The following is a 20,436-nucleotide window of genomic DNA, read 5'->3' on the forward strand; positions in this document are numbered from 1 at the left end:
TGGCTCTTATAAATATGTCTCCCTATAGAGCCTTGATTCGTTTCTCCGTTTTTAGATGAGATATCCCATTAAACTCACTCGTTAGTGTAGATTGCACAATTTCAATATTAAGTAGATGATATTTATTTATTTTATTTTATTTTTTAAGAACTTAGTGGATACATAACCAAATTTATTTGATACTATACAGGCGACCTTATCTTTGGCAACAGTCTTTCCTCTGTGTTGATTCAAATATAACTAGTCCATCTTCAATGTTGTGGACTCTCAATGACGTATTTACACGCACTTCCGTATTGCGGATGTTTGAATGAGCAGAGTACGCGAGCGTTGGAAAAAGTAGAATACGCGGAGGCAGAAGAGAAAAATACCAGGCCTGAGTATAGCGACAACATTAGGTACAATATGCTATATCACGGACTTAAATTAGAAATAGTATTAGAATATGAGAAGTAATCCTCGGCGTCTTAGTTATCTTGTTGGACAAATACATCCAGGAAATATATTTTTGCCCGATCTTTTGATATGGTAAAATTAAACTCCACAGTCCTTGAATTTAGCCAGTTATGAAAATCTGTCAGTTGTATTTCTTCTCCATTCCAGATCATAAATATGTCATCTATATAGCGACACCAAAACCCTATATAGTTTTTAAAAGGGTTGGTGTCGCTATATATCCATTTTTTCTCAAATTCGGCCATAACTAAATTAGCTATTTCTGGTGAGAAGCTACAGCACATTGCCACTCCGGAAACTTGTAGATACAGACTCTATTTAAAGCTAAAAAAATTATTTTTTAAGCACAAGTAAGCTAATGATATTATAAAGTCAGTAGGGACCTGATGGGGACGATCTCGCTGAAATAGTATTAGAATATGAGAAGTAATCCTCGGCGTCTTAGTTTACTTATTCATTTCCTTCTTAGTACGTTGTGACGATGTCTGAAGAAAGTGGTCGGTTCCACGAGGAGACTTAAAAAGTTGTAGAGAACGATCCAAAAAAGACGCAGGTACATACTCAATTCGTCGGAAATGTAGTAAAGTTGACTATACTACAGAGTTTGAAATAATGTGAAAGAAACTATTGAGGTACAGTTTCTCGCGTTTTCCTATTAGAAAGAAGCTAAAAAGAGAAGTGGCTGAAGATATACTGCCTATACTTCGTGCTGGTACACGCTATCCGTCTCCGACTAAGTAAGTGATAAAAGTGACTTTAGGATTGGAGTAAGTCCTTTTAGTTGGTTGATATAATATAAATCTGGGGTAAAGAACTGCGGTTTCTGTGGTAAACCAGGCTCAAAAGTGAGGCTTACTAACACATATATGTACACATATATGGTTTGGATTGTTTAGAAAGATTAGGTTATGATATGTAAAGTATTGGTAGAATTTTGTTTTTAATGGTAGCTTAGTGAAAACCATGGTTTACATATCTATAATAAAAAACACATACTTGTGTTTATTATTAAAATATTCACATTTAAGTGGTGTGTATCTGTCAACTATTTTTGATTCATGATACGTCACTCCAGAGAGAAAAAATATCAAGGCATTGTGCCTATTTAAAATGCATTGTGTTTGGTGTTCCTAGGTGTGTGCTTGTGTATATATATGTGAAACATTAGTAGTTATGTTGTATATATGGACTAAAAAGTGTATTTGGTTTATAGGTTGAATTCAGAAATTGCATATTCGACTGCCCTAGTCCTGAAGAGGCCTGAAATATCGAAGGCTGAAACGCGTCGACATTTAATTTGGAGACACTCATATGACATTTAACTGTGACCAAACAGATAAAGAATACTCAATAAGTATATGGTGGAAGAAATAGACCGTTGGGTTTCTTAGAATGAGTGATTTTCATTCAAGGAATGCTGGTGTAAAAAATTATTGAAGGCATCCTTAGTGATTAGTAGGGCAAAGAAAGAAAAAATTGTAAATTGTAATTTTGAGGTATAAATATGTATATATGTATAAAATGAACGTGGAGTGAAACGATTAAAAAATATATATATAAAAAATACTTTTTTGATACACATTAGTCGGTGTATTTTTGTTGCTGGGTTACCTTTGATTCTGGATTGAAATAAAATAGATAGATTTTTCTACAAAAATAAGGTATTTAAGAAGAGATAACTAAACTATCCCTTCATTTAATTATATTTAGATTTATCCCAATTCTGTATCATCTCTGAGCATCCTGCCTACCCAAACTAATTCGCCATTTCTCCCCTAGATATTTGCCTGCACTTGACACATCTCCAAGCAGGTAATCACCGGGATATAGCCATCTTCTTGAGCCAGTTCCCTTTCTCGAGATACTAGTAATTCCTCTTTCATGTTCCCCATTTTCCCCATTCAACATCCTGGTACATGGAGCCTAAAGAGCCTAGCATACCCATAGTCCCATAACAGTCTTCGATCCTCTCTGTACTGGGGATCTTCAGATGTCGGCTGGTGGTAGTCTACTTCAGTGTTTTAGTCCACTGCTTATGGCGTAGATGCTCCTCCTTCCTCCCTGCTCGTACACCTCTATCTCTATTTTACAGTCACCACCAGGTCCCTCTGCCAGTTCTCTTGCAGTATGACCCCTGATTGTTTCCGTTTCCACTTTGTTACGTATTCCCACAGCCACTTCTGATTGACATGAATTGAGTGTCCCGGCCTGGCACTCCTCTCCTGCCTGCCGAGGAGTGCAATATAGGCAGAAAGATCTGTCACAGAAGGTCATCAGGGTAGTGGGAAACCTTTATTGATGTCTTCCAGTAACTACTTCACCAACGGTACCATGAAAAAAGAGACCAACGTGAAACTATTCCCGTAGACTTAGAGAGCCGTTAGGTGTATCTTAAATGGACACAAATTGCAGCCCATGCTTTTTGGGAGCAGAAGATATGCCAGGGCAGCTTCCTTCTATTAAGAAGTCAGATCAGTGCATTTCTGAAGGCGCTAGTGGTATTTGTGAAAATTATATAACTCAAACGAGGCCATTTTAAGGTCAGATTGCTTTACAAAGATGCAGTCACATATGCATTGAATAAATAAGACAATACTACTAGCAAGTAAAATGCAAAACACTGCATTAGTTAAACTGGATGGTGAGATACATGCATAACAAGTAAATACAAATAAAAGTTAAAGAAGTGTTTTTCAATGAAGATTTTTTAGAGTGGCTATTTCAACAAATCTTTTGATATGCTTGTTTTTGTTTAAAATAAGATAGAGTGAGCATAGCGCTGGAAAATGTTCCCCCATGAATGAGAGGACTGTTTGGTATGAAGCCTTTCATCTTTTTTCTAAATGCAATGTAAGATGTGCTGTTCGGATTGCAGAGGGAATGCTAATACAGATTCTTGGTGGAGCACACAAGAAAGATTAGTTGTGAGTTTTGGGTTTTTTAATGTAAACATTTCTATAGTGAGCACTTCTTTGTGCCTTGAATTTTTATTTTTTACCTACGACTTTTAATTTCCATGCACAGTATGTTAGAGAGTTATGATGAAGGGCTTTGTGTGTGATGCATGAAAGTTCCAAGAGAGAATATTTGTCAATTGGAAACCAGTTTAGAGATTTTAAAACTGGTGATATGTGGTTAGTCTTTTTCAGGTTAGAGATGAGTCTTCCTGCTGCATCGAAGATTGCCCTTAGGTATGAAAGGGGTGATTTTGGAATTTTTGGGAGCAGTGAAATCCCATACTATAGTCTAGATAGAATAGACTTGATTTGGGACTAGGTATTAGAGTTTTCTTATGTAGTTATAATTAACTGTTTATAGCTATACAGGTTATGTGACCATGAAGATAGTGTTGATAATTCAGAACAAAATCTAAAGATTTCACTTTGTGTACAATCACCAGCTCGTTCCCAAGATGGTTTGAGTCCATAATCAGGTTATGTGCCAGACTGCTTTGTTTTTAGGTGGGAAGAGTAGGAACACTGTATTTAGCTTTAGAAAGTGATTAGAAAGCCATGGCTGTGGCCTTCCAAGGCATTTTTCATTGTTTCCTTGTCTTATTTGGAGCTCATTTTAGATAAACGGTGCCATCTGTGTATTAATGCACATTCTGACCTATATTCGCAAGTAGTAGTAAACTCTTATATTGTGTATATATAATTCTGGACAAAATACCTGAACATAATTCAGATTAATAAAATACATAATTTATATTGTTAAATCAACACCCTAAATGCACAAACAACAGACATGCGGGAAGAAATAGTTACAATTCATAAAATAGGACCGTCTATCTCCAGCTATTAAACTGCATTCAGTAAAGTACATAAAATATCTTCAACTCCCCTTACAGGCCCATTATTTAATTTCTTTTAGTTTGAGACCCGCTTTCATTATGTCCAAACATTGTAAACGTTTCTCTATAAACAGCGTTTGAGAGTGTCATAAAACAAGCTAGAAGAAACGGTTAAAATGAATAAAATAAGTCTGTCTTTCTCCACCTACTAAAGCGCAGTCAATAAAGTATGAAGTAAAAAATATGTTCAACTCCTCTTACAGATCAATTACTTAATATCTTTTAACTTGAGTCTCGCATACGTTATATACATACACTTTATTAGTTTCCCTATAAAAGCATTTGAATCATTAAACAAGCTAGAGTTGCCTCCTTTACAGTGTGCAAAGATAGCTTCCTGAAAGAAGGGAGTAAATACTTGCTGCGAATATCACTCAACTCGAGAAAAAGACAGATTAAAATTGTTCAAAGATTCTTTGCAGTAATTACAAAGTCTATAATTTGGGGTACCGTATGTAGAATTCCAGAGGCCTTCAAAATCTTTCAGATGAATATATAGTAGAAAGAATCTTAATGTTTTTAGGTCGAGCCTAACCAGCATATATGCAATGTCTGCAAGACCTGCCGTCATGAATAAAACTACTTTATTCCCGCCCGCTAATCCGGCGTCGCTCGTTTACTCCCTTCTTACTCGTTCTGTAGCTGATACCTCACTTATGTTCAATGTACAGGCGCATCAGCGATGTACAGTCTCCATACAATTACAGTGTCTCTCTGATGTTTAGGAGAACTCTTTTTCCTTTGTTGCCCTTCAACCCAGATCAGAGAATTTTTTTTGCACCCAGTCGGTTCGGCAGTCTTGAACAGCTGCCCGTTTGTCACCATCTTTTTTCCCTGACTATAAACTTCAATCCCTGCTCGTGTCTTCATTGACCATACGTGTTCAGCGACTGTCTTTTTAAAAACAAGTTTCCTGCTGTTGCTGCCTAATCTCCCCATGCCCTGCCATCCCCCCACCACCACCTCACATCGCTCCTTGTTTTATTTAAATTTTCCACTCACTGCTCTCTTTCCTGTGACATACAGTCACCACCAAACAATGCTGCTTCAGTATCCAATTTCGGAGGTTGAGAGCATCAATGTTCCGCATAGTTAACAGCAACATTAGACAGACATCTAATTTCCACTCAACTTTACAGGCGTTTTATAAATGTATTTAGTTCCAGAATAGCTGCTTTCTTTAATATATATACTTGTTGCCTTATTGATTGTACTTTATTCATTTACAAATAAACATAATATTCACTTTAGGAAGCTCATTAGTCCAAGATGGCTTCCACATGAAATCATCTTGTTTCAGTCCTTCGCTTCTGTCTATAGCAGAAGCTGTAACTCTCATCTTCCAGCATGCTCCGCTCTTGGAAACCGAATATGGTAAGTGCGAGCATTGGTGGTTATTAATTCTTTTTTTATGCGATTGTTTGTGTTATTTGAGAGCCACAACCCCAGTGTCAATGTTTGTGGTACAATTGTTCACTCCTTGCCTTTACACTTTAATCTGAATGTTCTGAAATGGCAAAACATGACTCCATCACTGTAACCAATAATATGACAATAAGTGGCTATTTTTGTTCATTATAAAATGTGTGTCCCTAAACTGAATAACAATGTCCATCTGATATGAGATGGTGGTTGCTGTGATGTTGTAATTTGCGTCTTACCTGGTGGTCAGTTGCGGTTACCTGCTGTCCTTGAACTGCCGCTACGGTTTGATGATCATTTTCAGCAACCTTTATCGTCAGACTTAATATCAAAAAGTGTTTGTGTGGATCCGTAATACATTGAGCTCGCAGCTGCACCACCGCAGCTGCGAGCTCAATGTATTACGGATACATTGATGGGCCACCAGGAAAAGCAAGAGGTGTGGTGCTGCATCTGCCCTGAATTGGAGTCAATCCGCACCCTTCGTGTACCGCAGCCCGCTAAGGGAGCACTGGGGAGGCAGGTGAGCTGTGTACCCTCGCAACAGTGGGGGTGGAAGAAAGTGGCGAGAGTGAAGCTGACTCAGGAGATGTGTAGCATCCGCCTAGCGTGACTTGGGGCAGTTGACCGCGCTGGTGCCGGGGGGCCAGTTTGGTATCTGGCTGAGCCCTGGTTGAGCAGGGGCGGGCGTGGTGTGGTGGCGGGTCTGTGCTTGTGTGGGTCTGGCTGCGCCTGCGCCTGCGCCTACACTTGGGGGAACCTGAGGAACTTGAAAAGCAGTCCTCTAGGACTGCCCCGTGTATACCAACGGGCGCTGTGTTTGAAACATCATAATTTACGGATGTCCAGGACTGAGAACAAAATACAATTTTAAAAACCTTAAAACCTTCAAATGTCTGCAAGTCTTTAAAGGGCTTTTCTAAAGACTTTCTAAGGTTACTTACAAAATAACATATATAAACAGGCACAATATAGCATACCATGAGATCAGGTTGGGTACGGGGAGGCCAGACGCTCAATGGAAACACAAATAAGCGTAAGCGGACCGCTAAGACACTAGTGGGCTCCAGGGAAGAGCTGCCACCTAAAACCAGGCCAGCTGTACAGCATGACTGCTCCTTATTTGAAATAATTGCAGATAGAAATATCTCAAGCGGGCAAGAGAGCGAGCACTCATTCAGAAGGGAAAAAACAAATCTCTCAAAAATTGTAAACCCCTCTTCCAACCAAAGATGTACACAAAATTTAGTTTTTTTTTAAATGCGGGCGGCACTCTCCTTTCAAACACTACAGAACTGCCGGGCCTTCATTCACCTCTACAGCCGTTACAACCCACCGGCTCGCAGGGTAGTGCCAATAAAAAGGAAACTACAAGTTTGTTAGCAGGCAACTCCAGGCCTTCGTATATAATATCAAACCCAAAAAGTCAAAAGACACTGGTGTCTAAGTACTAAGTTCCCAGCCAAGATGGCTGTGGCCAATATAGAGTTAATCCAAGAACATATGACTTACGAAGCGAATAAAATCTCTGTAGAAGGACCAGGGGGAAGGACAAATAGATACACATGAACTGCCAATGGCCAGACGGACACCTTACAGCAAAAATGTAACAGGCAACTGTGCCACGACTGAAGCACTAACAATATTCTGCGAACAAGGAAGCCAGGAGGAATGTTTGCAGTCAAAGAGTACAAAGAGCAAATACATGAAGGAAAGGAAGGAGGAGAACAAAATGGAATACTCCTTGGCACCCTCCGTATCAACAACAAATAACTCAGTGATAGATTATAATATGCTATCAGCACCAGCATCAAAACAAGCAAAACAGGAAATGTCAACACTCCTCGCCATGGGAAATCCAAAACACCCAGAAGACTTTTTATCTTTGGGAAAGGAAGAGTGGGCAGAGCATCTAGCTGCCTACTCACAGGATAAATGTAGGAGTGGAACTCCCGCAAATACTTCCAACACAACTATTGAGGAGAATCAAGAACACCCCGTTGTCAGGGAGACTAAAAGGGAGCAAACAGATTCAACAAACTCAGGAGGCCAATCGGGGGAGACAAAACAAAGAGATCATGGAAGTGCCTGGCCAAGTCTCCTAAAAACAGTGCAATTCCTGGTAGAGGCTCTCCAATATCAATCTGATAAAATGGACGCACAACTAACGTTACTGAACACTCTGGCTGTTTTTGTGGTTGCTATTGATGGAAAACTAGGCACATTAAATATGTTTTTACAAAACATGCACGACCATTCACAAAGTATTAGTCAAAATTGTTGATGTGGCCAGATCATCGACAATTTAGCCTCCCTCCCTTTAATGCTGAGGGAGTTGTGTACACAAATTAAAAGGGCTCCGCAATGTTTCAACAACCAGCCCTCAGACGGCAAACCGGAGAAGGAAATTCATGATCCCACCAAAATAAATTTAACTAAAAACTCTAAAGAAAGGAATCCTGCGTCTAAGACAAACCTGAAACAAACAGTTATAAAAACAGAGGGCAACAAAACTAAAAACAATAGCAGACCAAAAACAGGATCCTACATTGGGAGACACTTCAGATAACAAAATGAACGCAAGGCAAAGACGGGCAAAAAGACGTAAAGGCCGAAATCAAAAAATAAATTCAAATCAAGATAGATTCATGAGCCTTTTTGGGTTATCATCAGTACAAACTGAATTAATGCACGAAAATGTCATTAACCTAAAAGGGTTTCACAAACAGAACATAGAAGCTGTGAAAGGAACAAATCAAACTTTCTCCAGCGGAATGCAAGAAATAGATAAGATGCAAGAGTTTGGGGAAGCTGAGAACGAAGAACCAGAACTCGCATACAAAAAAGAAAACAGCAATAATCCTCTAAAGAATGGAGAGGAAAATGGACTGGGGAATATGGCAAAAGTGGAATCTCTCGAACCTAACCAGGCATTATTTCAAAATAGGAAGCTCTCAACATCACTTATCACTTATCGAGCAGCCAATGGTGAAAAGACCTTTGTGACAAGCTCAAAGAAAGGTAACAACCAATGCTTACAGAATAGGGAGCTAGGTGGAATAAAGAGAAGGCAGTACAAAGACACAAACAACGTCCAAACAGCCCTCAATACTCAAGCAGCCCCCATTTCATACACAGGGGCCAAATGGGGACAGGGAATCCAGGTGCCTGCAGACCAATCAGGACTTATGTCAGATCCCTCCTGGCAGGTATGTGGAGGACAACCGCTTGAACAAAAACAGCCTCCAATATCACATAGTGAGGAAGAAAAAACTGAGTCTTCCAAACACCCGCCACTATCAGAAGCTCTAAGATGCGAGCCCATCCCCCAGTGCCCAAACAACCAAGGGAACTTCAACTCAGAGAAATCAAGGAGGGAAACAAGAGCTATATGGTTCAGACCGGACTACAGCTCTAAAGGCAAACACGACATCCTGAATCGAGGCAATAGCCTACGGTTGTCATCTCACATTCCTTCTCTGAATGAAGTGTCAACTTTGGACTTGGTTTCGATCGAATTTATTAAATGCAAAGATGCCGTGGAAGGAGAAAAAACAAAAGCAACGTGGATAACATCATCAATTGCACTAAAAATACTTCTAGAGCTCCACACTTTTAAAAACTGGGGGATAACAATCACTCCTTATATTAAGCCAGGATATCCTGATCTGCTAAACCCGGAGACAATGGTGGGGGTTCAAGCTACTTTGAAAAAATCTGGAACATCGGTGCCTAGAGGAGCAGTGGGGCACTGCAGAACGAGTAATGAGCCACTTCAAGGGAACACCAGAAGGGACAATGACTCTACAATGTCGCCAAGCTGGCAAACTGACCTAAGATGGATCGCAAGAGCTATAAATAAACAAACAAATTGACAATACACCAGTCCACAACGAAGATCCAGGGATTATGGACATTTAGGTATATGTTCATGGAATGTAAACGGACTAGCTAATAAAATTATGATTGATCTAGATTTTGTTACCTACATAAGGTCATTCGAAATTGTAGTACTACAGGAAACATGGCAAATAGACCCTCCGCACCTACAGGGATTTTTGCGCTTCTTTACAAGTGCACAGAGGAAGGCAAAATATGGGTACCTTCAAGGGGGCCTAGTAACTTATGTTTCATCAAAAGTACACTTACAGCCAGGGAAATCGGTGCAAAGGCTTCGGCAACAATGGCAATAAACCTCCTCAAATAAAAAAAAAACTTTATTTACCAATTTTGGAGAAACAAATCGTAACCAACATTAGCACTCTCTGTCATTTCCATGTCCACGTAGCAGTCGATCAATGATGACATACATTAAACTCAAAACATCAATAGACAGGCATAATTAAATTGGAAAGAACTGACGACAATCCCAATAATAAACTTCCTCACTTCACATTCAAAATTAGATAACAGGGGCATTGATCTTACTTTGATCAGTGCTTACGTCCATCCAAAGCGGAAAATAAAGGCTGCAAAAGAATTATGTGATATTCTGGAGGTGTGTATAGGAGAAAGTGTTACAACTGATCTTGTGCTTACTGGGGACTTTAACCTCAATCTAATGGGTACCTCATCAGATGATGAGGTACTATTGCAAAATTCAATTTGGAACATCCCAGGGCAAGGGAATCTGCGATCAATTACTCAAACCAAAACTGGGAATCAGACATTGGAGAAACTCGAACATTTAAACCTCAGAGCAAAAAATGGAAGATCTGCTGGAGATAATCCCCCTGCAACAACCCATTATTCGACAAAAGTTAATACAATAATAGATTACACTTTAATCTCCCTACCTCTATTTCAACATATGGATTCATTTCAGATGGGTGATGAAGCTGACAGTGGTCATCGGCCCCAAGAAATTGTGCTTAGAATAAGCATGTCCAAATTTGAGCGATCATTGGCTCCTCAGAATTCACTTTTTACCATCAATTTTAAAAGAATTAAGTTTGCAGCAGTAGCAAACATTAGCATGCTGGAAAACGCAAAACAGCATTTCGAGTCAAGGGTCGGCTCAAGTGAAATTGAAAAATGGGAGTACTTCACAGCAACCACGGCAACATATGCTACCAGAACTAAACTACGGTTACAACCGAGCCATAGTAGTATGAAGAACTTCCCACAAGACTATAAAAAGAAGATTAAGCTCACGAAAAAATCAATCTATCGTACATTGAGATATCTTCGGCATAACCCAGCAGATAAAGCGAAACTTGAACTACTACGGAAGCAAAAGGCAATGCTGAAAAAACCCAAATAGGAAGCCAACAGATCTGTGGAGGACAATCTCTGGGCAAAACTATACGCTGACACTAAACAGAGGAATAGTACAAGATTCTGGAAAACCATAAACCAATTTATATGCCCTTCGCATGATGGAGTTTCCTCAAATATCACAGAAGAAGTATGGGCAAGCCATCTTAAGAATCACTTTAATCAAGATACGGAAATAATGACTCTGGAGCTAAAAACTGAAAATGCTTCAAAAAGCGTTATTACTAATAAAGCATTGACAAGGGGAGTTCATACAACCTCTGGCAAACCCGAAGGTATATTATCATTAAGCAATGACGGTCTGATGGGTATAATCAACACCATCAAGCGACAGATTGGAAAAGGAAGGAGAGAGGGGGCCACTGGTCCGAATGGAATTCCCCCTATCCTTTACAAACAAGATGCAAACGAATAGACAGAAGCATTGACACCACTGTTTATAGAAATAAGGTTATTTAACAGACTGCCTGGTTCCTGGAAAGGAACAATTATTTACCCAAATTTTAAGTCAGGGATAAATCACTTCCACAGAACTATCGGTTAGTGGCACTTATGGATAACGAGGCAAAGTACTTTGCAGGAACACTGTTGGAGGAGCTACAGGTTTGGGCCGAAGAGAACTTTATAATTCCACCAAATCAGACTGGCTTTGCCAAAACAGTTGGAACAACTACTAATATATTATCTATGGCACTGTTAATTGACAAAGCCGAATTAATGAAAATGGCACTTCATTTTTGCTTTATAGATTATAGGTCTAGACTTAACTATGGCACGGCTATACATCGCCTTACTAATAATGTCACTAGATGGATCTCCCTGCCGCTCTCGCTTGCGGGTCGCGCTTCTCTGATAAAGATGGTGGTGCTTCCACAATTTTTGTATCTGTTTATGAACATACCCCTATGATCCTGGGCGTAATTTTTTTTAAACCCTTCGTACTGAATTGCTTTGATTGCTCTGGGGTGGCAAACAATCTAGGCTTAAATGGTCCACTCTCACGAAACCTTATGCACAGAGTGGCTTCGATATCCCTGATTTTGAAATCTACTATCTTAGTGCACAAGCACATTATGCTTACTTTCGGATCCGCCCACCCAGTTATATGCCGCAGGTAGCGGTGGAGCACTGGTTGGCTGATCCCATCCCTCAGGATGGCCTCATACATGCACCCCGACGCACCCGAGATTTGCCTCCCACCACTGTCATCGCTACGGTGGACGCATGGCACTGCATAAAAGATCTTCTCGGCTCCCCTATGCTGTATTCCTCGAGACTTCCCATCTCGTATCATTCCCGTATGCCCCTGTTGCAGGAACGTGGATTTCAGCAGATGTGTGCGTGTGCCAAGATCACTACATGAGGAGACCTCTTTCATAATGGCCTCTTCCGCACGTTAGATCAACTATTTCCTACAGCTCCGCCTTCACCACTAGACACTTTCTTATACATCCGGCTATGTCAGGGTATCGGTTCTATTATTACGGACTTCCCACGAGAGCCCACAAGCTTCCCCCCTCTACACCAGATGTTGGGGTCCAGTGATGGTAAACATCTAGTGTCTCGGCTCTACCGTAGTATACGAACGCAACGTCTTGGCTCACCCAACACAGCTTGTATACACTGGAGCACGGAACTGGGTAGGGAGATAACAGAAGATCAGTGGGAACACTGCTGCCTCCAAACTGCAAAAATCTCTGCCAGCTGTCGCTTACGTGTTATACACTTTACATTTTTGCAACGTCTCTATTATACGCCTGCTAAAAAGTATAAACTTAAACTAGCAGATCATGACCGCTGTAAGAGATGTAAACAACTAGGAGCAGGGTTTCTTCACTTAGCATGGGAATGCCCTAAAATACAGGAGTACTGGGCGCTAATCTTTGAGGCACTTGGGCAGATGCTAGGAGTCCCGGTGGTGGGGGATCCCTTACTAGCGCTCCTGGGTAACGCCGAACAGCTTCCTAAGACACATCGTGCCTTTATTACCATATCCCTATTATTAGCTAAACGAAGAGTGGCTTGTCGGTGGGGTAGGGGAAGAGCCCCTAAATTCAAGGAGTGGCTGAGGGATTTAATTTACTGCCAAGAGCAACTGACAACTTATGCCGAGACACTCCCACTGTCTTCCAGACCTAAGGATATTTGGGGCCCTCTCCAGAGTTACCTCTTAACAGAAAGCGCTGACGGCCCACCTGCCTCCTCCCCTGAAATAGGTTAGCCGAACATACAATTCCTGACGGATTGACTTTGGTAAATGTGTAATGTTTTTTTCCATTTGCTTGCCCTTTCATACTTGACTCTCCGAATCATGCACACTATATGATATTTGACGGACAATGTGTTGAACTGGTTGTCAGATGCACCCTTTTAGTTGCTCTATGTATGAAGATGTTAAATTACCTTTGCTTAAAAACAACAGAAAGAAATGAAAAAGTTTTTTTTTCTCTGCAATGACACCCTAGGATTAGGACTTTCTTTTGCGCTGTACTTGCTGTGCTATGTTCTTTTTGTTACTCTTACTGGAACTTGTCAGCTTGCTTAAATAATCTTATGGATCTTGTGCTTTGACTTGTCATTTGGTTTTGTAATGTATGGCTCTTATGATAGAAAATGTTAAATAAAAGTAAAAAAAAAAAAAAAAAGGATTATAAGTCTGCCTTTGGCCACAAAAATCGTAACATCTTATGGTCTAAACTGACCAGCTGGGGGATCCCGAGGCCACTATTAAACGCGTTGATCAGTCTTGACACTGACACATGGGTTCAGATAAAGTTGGGTGATGGTTCACTTCTGTCAAGACGCATATTAACTAATAAAGGACTCAAACAGGGATGCGTCTTAGCCCCCACACTGTTCAACTTGTTCTTAGCAGACCTTGTCCTGATACTAAACAGCTGCAACTATCACGCTCCCTGGTTAGGTGGGTAACACTACCGTGTCTCCTCTATGCGGACGATATAGTCCTGATCAGCCACACACAAGTAGGTTTGCAACGCCTTGTGAACGCTACGCAGGACTATTCTAAAGTAAATGAACTAACCATAAATCTTGAAAAAACAAGGACTATGACGGTTAGTAAAAACAGAAAGAAACCGGCAGCCTGGTTTTGGGGCAGAACCCGTATTGAGAATACGTCAGAAAATAAATATCTAGGCGTTAAGATTGACAAAGGTGGCCACTTTATTGCACAGCATTAGAGGCAAAGGCCTTGCTTTAGCAATCTCTTTCAAAACATTTAACCGCAAATTAACTGGCCCGTCGCTCCTGCCACTGGCACAAGTGATACACACCAAACGTCTGCCAACGATTACTTACGGAAGTGAAGCACAGAGAGGGAGAGACACAAAAACCCTTGGCAACACAGTCATAGCTGCATATAGGATTATTCTTGGTCTACCTAAATATACTTCACCAGCATAAATCAGGCTAGAGTTTGGTGTTCAGAAACAGTCTTTGGCAAGACAGGGGGCGTACATAATTACCTGGGACAAAGTGTGGATATCAAACCAAGGAACTCTAAACGAATATCTATGGAAGGAGTTACAACAACAATCCACTGCACCGGCTGCCAAATGCCTCAAAAACAGTCTGACCAATACTGGCCTTAACCAACTCTGGGACACTCCGATAAACAACTCAACACTTAAAAAATTAGTCTGGAAAAACGGTTAAATATCTCTTGTGGGTTGAGGATAAGGCATCCCTCTCGAAAAGGATGACCCTGAATACGTACTATTCACCAGTACCTCAAAACTATCTGGACTTGGGTTATGCCAAAACTACCAAGATGAAGTTCATTAAGTACAGACTTAGCTTGTTACCCTGTATTCAACATTTTCTCAGCATTGGCTATAGGAAAAGGCGGGCTCCTCCTGCCGTCTATGCGGCTCATCGCCAGAAGATCTGCTGCACTTGTTATGTACCTGCAAAGAGCTTTTGGAAGAACGAAAGCTCCTGTTAAAACGCCACTTCAATCAACGTGGGTTAAGATCCAGGAGACAAGCAGTTCTTGCCTGTTTTGCTCCTAACGACCCGCAGCTGAACTGTAGTCTGGTGAAGTTTGTGAGGGCGGTGGAAAAGAAAATGCCTTCAGCAGAATCATAATCTATTACAAGATAGCATCCAAACAAAACAGCAATATTATTACGAATGCTTGAATGAGGATAGTCCCTTCTCTTGTTTCCGATGGGCTCGGCACCAAGCATTTTATAAAACTTTTTAAGTACTTTAAATATTTTGAAGCACTTTTATTGATCCCTGGCATAAGATGTGACGAGATGTAGTGGGTCTTAATCAATAACTTGACCACTAACAGCATGAGCTAACTGAATTGTCTAATAAGTCACTGTATTGTTTTTAAAAAGGAAAAAAGAGTATATTATAAAGATCTTTTAATACTGTATGTAGAATTGTTAAAATTTTATGTTTTTTGTATTGCAACGGTGTTTATTAACTTTGCAAATAAACTTACTTACTCTTGAGTTCGATTAATGCTGAATTTCTTTATTCTTTAGGCCTGCGCCCGTCCCTTGATATCTGTGTACTCTTAAAAGGGGGAGGTATTGGGAAAAAATGTCACCTTGCCTTCTGTGTTCAAGCTCCTAATTGTCCAGATTGTGAACTTTGTTCACACTAACTTGCAAAAAAATAACAGACATCCCTATGTTGTCAGAGAATTAGCAGGTATGAAGCTTTTTCTACATGTACTATTTCGGAATATGTGATTGTGGTGGTCGTGCCAGTTAATTTCAGAATGAGTTCGTGTGTGCACAATAGGCATTTGTCGGGCATTTCAACTACAAAATGGATGATCAATATTACAGCTTCTCAGAATGATGATTTCTACTTTATTGGTCTGTGTTCCTAAAATCCATGATAAAAGTATAAATTCTAATGGCATTAGTAAATCAATATATATAATGGGTAAAAAGAACCAAGCCTCTCATTTGTGCATAGTTCATCATCACGCACCATAGTAGTTCATGTTTCAGTGATGCAACCCTCCATGAAGCCAGAATTTCTTCAGTCTAGCAGATGATTTTGTAAAGAAGCTCTATGAAGATGTTTAGTTGTACTATTCAGCAGGCTTCTTTAGCAAAGGTTTGATCTGCCCTCTTTTCAGATGGTCTCAGAAAATTCTTCGTTCATGGTTAACTGTTTGGAATCTGCTGCCAATGTGGTATGTGTGTTGCTACAGATTGGATATGATTGGTAGGGTCTTCTTTGTGTAAGGAAGGCCATAGGTGAGTGTTTTAGGGAGTCCTAAAAACAAGGTCACACGTTTTCCATTTGAATTTGCCTGTTTTCCTTTTTGTAGGAGGGACATCCCCTTTCTTCTGGATGCCATACATATCTTTTTTAGTTTTGTCATAAAAGAACTTTGCTTGTAGTTCACAGTTCTTGGGTGGGGAGGTGCACCTGCACCAACGTGTTCCAGTGGAGGCTGATGGGTTGACTCCTATGTGGAGTTAGGGTCCTTTGCTGGAGGCTGGTTGCAGCACAATGGTAGCAAGCCTTGCGGTCAACTGTGCTGTCTGCATGCTCTGGGTCAAGCTGCTGATCCTGGGTCCAACAGGAGAGCTGAAAAATATGTGATTACCTCAACCATGAGCTTGATACCCGCAAGTGTGCTTGCCGGCCACAAACAAAATCCTTGGACAGCGAGGGGCAGAATAAGCTTTGGGCTGTGCTCCGATTGGGGGCACGGAGGCTTGGGGAGGTGGGGAGGTGCACCTGCACCAAGGTGTTCCAGTGGAGGCTGATGGGTTGACTCCTATGTGGAGTTAGGGCCCTTTGCTGGAGGCTAGTTGCAGCACAGTGGTAGCAAGCATTGCGGTCAGCTGTGCTGTCTGCATGCTCTGGGTCAAGCTGCTGATCCTGAGTCCAACAGGAGACTGAAACCACCCAACAATGCTTGTGTCACCCACATTTACAGATGCCCGGCAACAGAAAGTTGTGATTTACTCTTTGGGAATAATTCTGTTCCAATAAGAGAATTAGTCAGTTATGCACTGAATTTTTCCTACCTCATCTGCCCAATCAACACAAGGAAAGCGCATGGTAAATGCAAGAACCGACATACTTTAGCACATCATTGCTGTCTCTCCTCCATGACCTCGTGCTCTTCAAGAATTTTGTTTGAACATACAGGACAACTTAAACTAGATTTGCCCTTAAGTGAAAGTCACTTAAACGTGATACACATTTACTTTGCCTCAATCCAAGTGAGAAGATTAGATCTACTTCAGAATATATGAGCAGTAAAGCAGTAAAAATGGGTAAAAAGGGGCAAAAACAAACTAAACTAAATTTCGACCAGCTGCACACTCCAAGAGCCTTGTGTGGGGATGATGACTATTCAATGACAGACAGCGAGTAGTGCACTATTGGTGGAGAAAATGGGAAGGAAATGTGAAAAACATTTGCGTAGATGTGGCTGAAAAGCATATCTCAAATGCAGAGGATGTCTCAAGTGGAACAAGTGCAAAACTGCATAAACTGGAGAAAGTTTTGGAGACATTACAGGCGAAAAACAAAGATTTGGTGGTAAGGTTGAAGAGGAACTACGTACAGATAAGAGGCATACCGGAGTCTAGGGCCATAGGTAAAATGGAGCTTAATGTGGAAAATCTGATTAATGATGTGTTTGGCGAGTCAGTCCTTTCCATGCTGTTCATTGTGGAACATGCACGTCACTCCCTAGCACCTCAACCATCTCCAGGAGTTCACTTCATCCATTAATGTGCATATATTGAACTTTAGTGTCACTGCTTCCAGACTTGACACTAGCGGTGTAGGAAGAACTTTCACACCGGTCAAGAAAAAACTTCAACAGCTTGGTGATGAGTACACCACGCTGTATCCAGCCAAAATAAAGAAAAAGCACCATGGCAAACTACACCACTTTACCTACCCTCAAACAGTGATGAGGTTTATAAGGATTACAATCACAACACAATTTCCAAGCAACCCAGGTCGCTAGAAGAAAATTATTAGCCGTCACATAGAGATAGGTCAGTTGCACGCTGCAGGAGGGGGCTGTTCAGACTTTAGACGATCTTCAACCTGTTGACGAACTGATTGTGGCCAAAAGCTTTGACACCCTGGCTGTAGAGTTTCTGAGACGGAAGAGAGAAAGGACATTATAATGTGAATTGAGACCAGAAATATTTACTAGAAACACTGAACCCAAAGCATCAATATGCTGAGAGGAGCTGCGTAGAGGTAGCTAGTGATATGCCATTCACACAGATACATAGTAGTGACTGTAAGAAGTTTGAAAGCAGATGGAGTACTTCCATTGGTGGGCAGTGGGGGACATTTTCTTTTTTTAAATATTTTTTTATCGTCAAAATGAAGTACAAACAAAAAGAAATGCACAATAAAATAGAAGGTGGGAATTCTCCTGAAATGTTTCACGTTCAAATATACATAGGAAAGTCGGTAAACAAAAAACATACATTTCGAGAAGATTATAAGTAAACAAATATCAAGGGAATCACAGAGAGCCAGCAACTAGAATCCCCCCTCCTATTGGCCCAAGGACTCTTTCCAGTAGCCCCAAATGGACCTATATTTTTGCACTGCCTAAATACCCCTTGCTTTAGCTAGCGCCTTCTCCCTTTCCCCCGTTTCTTTAACAATTAGACACCATTCCATCACTGTGGGGGGTTTGGGAGAGATCCAAGCTCTAGCTATCGAAAGCCGGGCAGCAACCAACATGATAGCCATTATAGAACTATACCGACCACAATCTTCCATGTGTCCTAGCATCTTTTCGGCTATCGTGAATATGAATTCACACCCAAGTCTAAGTTTAATTACTGCTGATATTTGATCCCAAAAAAGACTTAAAGCAGGACACATAACAAACATATGAGTAATACCGGCAGCATATAGCCCACATTTTGGGCAACCATGACGCGTCCCTCCCTGGACCCTCCCAATCCGGCCGCCCCTTGAGACCATCTGACAATCCTCTCCGGGGTGTAATAAAGTAAGCAAAGTGTCCGGAACTGCTGCAGTCGTAAATTCACTGAGTGTACAGAACGGGCAATAGTATCAAAAGCTATCTTCACCTTTTCTATAGCAATATTTTCCCCCAAGTTCTCGCTCCATCTAGAAGCTAGTTTCTGACAGCCCTCTACTCTAGGCTGACGGAGGATTTGATACGCCTTACTAATGATAGCCCACCAGTTCTGGGAATACAAACACTCCCACATATCAGAACCAGAGACACTCCGAACAGCTAAGTTTCTAATAAAATAATCCCAAACCTCTATATATTTAAAAAACAACCGTTGAGGAATATCAAACATTAGCTGAAGATTCTCAAATGACTTAAGGCCATTGCAACCAAATAATTGCTCGAGACAGTACACACCATACATAGCCCATTGACGGGCCGAAGCATCCTGAAATACCCCGTAAACATTGGGTTGCCCCAGAGGGGAAGTTTGTAATGTATAAGAGATAAGGAGGATCTGGTTTTAATGCCCTGCCAAATATATACACAGTCTCTGATGGTCTTAAACCGTACACGTTTAAAATAATTAGGGTCATTGATTTGGTATACATCTGGCTCTCGGACCCAAGAACCAACCAATGCCAAAAATCAGTTTGCTCTGGATTCAAAAGACTGCGCAAACGGCCAACAAAAGCGGCCCAAAAATAAAGTTTGAAATCAGGGAGGTCTAAGCCACCCTGATTATATGGGAGCTTCATAGATCCGATGGCACGTCTTGATTTTTTATAGCCCCAGATGAAACTGCTCAAGGCCCCATCTAACTTACTAAAAAACGAATTAGGAATCCGTAGCGGGATCGACCTAAATAGATACGAGAACTTAGGAAGTATCTTTATCTTTATGATGTTGCATCTCCCTAAGATACTTAATGGGAGCTTGTGCCACAGCTTCAGTTGCTTAATAACAGTAGCTAATAGAAAATCATAATTTAAAGAGTGGATGAGTTCAATCTTAGGCGAAATTCGTACCCCCAACTAAGTAGCGGTCGAACAAGTCCCTTCAACCAGAAATTCCGGCTGAAAATTAAGAAGGACATGGGTTTTATTACTATTCAAATTATAACCTTAGAAAAGGGCAAACCTCTTTGCCTTTCCTATTAATGCCCTCTATAGCCTCCTTTGGCTCCTCAGTGAAGATAGCAATATCATCTGCATATGCCCTGAGTTTCATGGGACGCTGTCCAATATTCAATGGACAAATCGTATTATTGGCCAGCAATGGACTAATAAATGGCTCTATATAGAGAGCAAAAAGAAGGGGAGAAAGGGGACAGCTCTGCCTTGTGCCACAGCGAATAGAAAAAGGAGTAGTTTGACACATAGCCCCAACCAGGTTCCGGAATTTTTCCTTAACACCAAATGCTATGACTGTTGCCCAGAGATATTCCCTGGACACCCGG

The 20,436-nt window shown here is 40.9% G+C and overlaps 1 protein-coding gene and 2 non-coding genes across 5 annotated transcripts in view; 2 read left to right on the top strand and 1 right to left on the bottom strand.

The window, feature by feature from the left end:
- Positions 1–20,436, bottom strand: part of KIAA0825 (KIAA0825 ortholog) — a 2,097,552-nt gene that overhangs the window by 1,324,565 nt on the left and 752,551 nt on the right. The window lies entirely within an intron of this gene.
- Positions 5,943–6,037, top strand: LOC146865653 (small nucleolar RNA SNORD16). The gene has a single exon (XR_014977550.1). It is a non-coding gene; the product is annotated as a small nucleolar RNA SNORD16 (small nucleolar RNA).
- LOC146865654 (small nucleolar RNA SNORD18) lies at positions 15,839–15,909 on the top strand. The gene has a single exon (XR_014977549.1). It is a non-coding gene; the product is annotated as a small nucleolar RNA SNORD18 (small nucleolar RNA).

This window comes from Triturus cristatus, chromosome 2_1, assembly GCF_964204655.1.
Source record: "Triturus cristatus chromosome 2_1, aTriCri1.1, whole genome shotgun sequence".
Classification (NCBI taxonomy): domain Eukaryota; kingdom Metazoa; phylum Chordata; class Amphibia; order Caudata; family Salamandridae; genus Triturus; species Triturus cristatus.